Genomic DNA, 3,080 nt, shown 5'->3' with positions numbered 1-3,080 from the left:
ATGAAGTATTTGTTCTGCTCACACACCATCACATCAAACCATGAGCTTGACTTTACACAGTAAATAAAATCAAGAGATGGGCCCATTGGCTGTATCGCATGTATGATACCCACGACTGAATGTTCTCTGTAGTGCTTCTTAGAGGAAATAGTCTGTGAGGACTAGGTACCATTCTTCAGTTTATTTGTGGGTCAAAAGCTTTTAAAGGTGTTACATACACAGTAGGAAGACTGAGTGTGTCCTGAGACGAGGTCTAGACTTTGAACCCTGACACATTGCAGGTAAAGGAGCTGGAATTTGCTTCACCTTCCTCTTTTAAGATTCCCTCTCGATGAAAAGCCTACCAGAACCTACCAGAGGAGGTCCATGGAGCTCTATAAAGTGACCTGGAGTGATGCCAGAGGCAGCATCACTGTGAGATACAGAGAAGATGCCCCCAACCCTGGTTTTCCTCCAAGGAAGGACATGCAGCTGTTTGGAGAAAGCAGTTAGCAGCCAGTCCCCAGATGTGTACCCTGTAAGGTCAGTCCCAAGTACTGGGGTGTGCTCTTATCAGGGCAGTCCACCTCTGGTGCTGAGTGTGGGCTGAGAATAGCTGGAGTGATGGGGTAGGAGAGACCTAGATGTTCCTGACCAATCTGGTCCAATCCTGCTGGCTAGAAGGTCTTTGCCCCAGCTAGGTCTACCAGGACTAACTGGGGCTTAGAACTACACTGGAACCTTTCTCTTCTTGCTAGGTCTTTCATCTCTTCTTTTCACTTGTGTTAATCATAAATAAATGTCTTACTTACCAAGTCATCTTAGCATCTGCTTCCTGGAGAACAAACTTGCATCAGGCTTTGTGCTTTGAAGCAAGAAAAACCTTAGTACTATGTATTTTGGCAGCTTCCTTTCCAATTTTTCAAGTACTGGTAAATAAGTAACACAGTTCTTTCAACTTTTTTTTTTATTTACTTAAATTAACAAAACACAGGCTACATGCCATTTTCAGGTAAACTGCCTGGAAACAGGAAGTAACATTCACAACCTGGCTTGCTAGATAGTTGGAGCTTTAGTTTTTAACTGGCAAGCCCAAATTCTGTAGAAAGAGCAACATTTGGTGTAATGTCCAAATATATGAAGGATTTTAAATAGCTTGGTTACATTTTGTTTCAGCAAAGCAGAGAAAGATCATAATTCAAAGCATAATATTAATATTTTATTGAATGTCTTTGGGGCTCAATAAATACAGAATGCACAGTGATTGAACTTCCTTCAGCAACTACTTACATCCAGATATACCCATTAGCTCCTTTTGGCTTGGGAAAGATTGACTTTGTTGTCATTGGCCAAAGGGATATCCAAGTTTAAAAAACATAAAAGGATGAAAGAGGGATACAATAAACTAAGAAGGACCAACAAAAGCCTGAGTAAAAGGGCAGGAAACAAATTCACCACTATGCCAGATGGCTAGCTGGTTCAAAGTAATGATGGTCCAAAGCCTGGTAAGTCAAAGTGATGATGGTCCAAAGCCTGGGAGGTCAAAGTCATAATGGCCCAAAGGCTGGGAAGTCAAGGTGATGATGGCCCAAAGGCTGGGAAGTTAAGGTGATGATGGCCCAAAGGCTGGGAAGTCAAAGTGTTGATGGTCCAGAGCCTGGGAAGTTTTCAGAATTCTATAATTCGATGAAGGGTGTGACTTTGAAGTGCTGGTGACCTTGGATGACTTTGTTCTTTGGCTTGCTGAGGTGGGGTCCATGAGGCCTACTTCAGATTTGTATCTGGTTAATCTGAGGAAGGTTGGCCTCATGTTTCCCAATGTCCAGGAACCTGATCTCCTTGGGATGCTTTTGAGAAGCCAAGGAACAATACTAACGACTGTGTTGGGATAACAGGTGTAAATGAGGGCTGCTGCCTCCTCTGCACATGAAACCTGGGGCTGGCTCTACTTTCAGGTGAGTGTTGGATTGTCCTTCAGGTTATAGCCTACAAAGTCTTTCATACTGGGAAGTAAAAGCCAGAGACAGGCTCAGGGGCATATTCCATACCACATTGTGGTTCTTTTCCTGGATCTTTCTTCTCTCTCCATGCAATCTCACTCAGGATGATAACACATTTGTGATGACACAGAAGAAGCCTGCTGCTTTGAGTGAAATGGGCCTGGGAGCTGGAAATCTCCTTTTTACCAGCTCTGGAGGGGCCTATGATGGAACATCCAACTCTTCAAAACATGTTCTCAAACCACCAATCTAGACCATTCTCTCTCTGACACAACTGGTTCTTCAAACATTCCCACAAGATTTGTTTTGGAATAGACTACATTCTGCTCCTCTGGGTTTTCCTGGCTCCTTCTATTCCAACAGGACACCCAGAGGCACCTGGAAGCATGAGTAACTGATCAGGCACAGTTCGTGTGCCTCAATTCTCTATTCATGGATGAAGCTTCCTGGACACTTTTATCTAAGACACCAAAAAGCCCCATTCGCAGTGAATGGAAGGGATCTTGCCCATCTGAAGACTTCAACAATTTGTCCTGAGTGGCACTTGTGGCCATAGAAACCCAGGGAAATCTCCCCACCATCCACCTTTGCAGGTGTTATGACCTAGAGATGTGCACAGCTGGAAGTAGGAAACACACAAGCCTTTTGTCCTTCGCTGGGGTAGTCGTGGTAGGAGAAATGGCTGAGAGCTTGTCCATCCATGCACATAAGTAAATGATGGGGACTGGGTGAGCCTCATGGAGAAGCAGCTTGACTGACAGGGATAGCTGCATCTAGTACTAAGAGACTGAGGGAGGAGAGGAAGCAAGGCAGTCTCTAGAACCTGGCTTTACCAAGAATGTTCACACTCTCAGCCAAAAGAGAGGTTTTACAGAAACACAGCCTAGAACCTACCGTGAGTTGGTGACATGAAAGTGGCCTGTGCAGCACTGCTTTCCATGGTGGCTGGGTCTAAGAAGGCCAGCCTAATAGGCCCAGCAGATCCAATATAATTCTCACAGTACACTGCAACAGTTTACACATCTGGGCAAGAGTAAGAGGCATCACAGGCCAGCCACAATGTGTGGATGTGTGTGTGTGTGTGTGTGTGTGTGTGTGTGT

The sequence above is a fragment of the Mus caroli genome, chromosome 13, assembly GCF_900094665.2.
Source record: "Mus caroli chromosome 13, CAROLI_EIJ_v1.1, whole genome shotgun sequence".
Classification (NCBI taxonomy): domain Eukaryota; kingdom Metazoa; phylum Chordata; class Mammalia; order Rodentia; family Muridae; genus Mus; species Mus caroli.
This window is presented reverse-complemented; position numbering follows the sequence as displayed.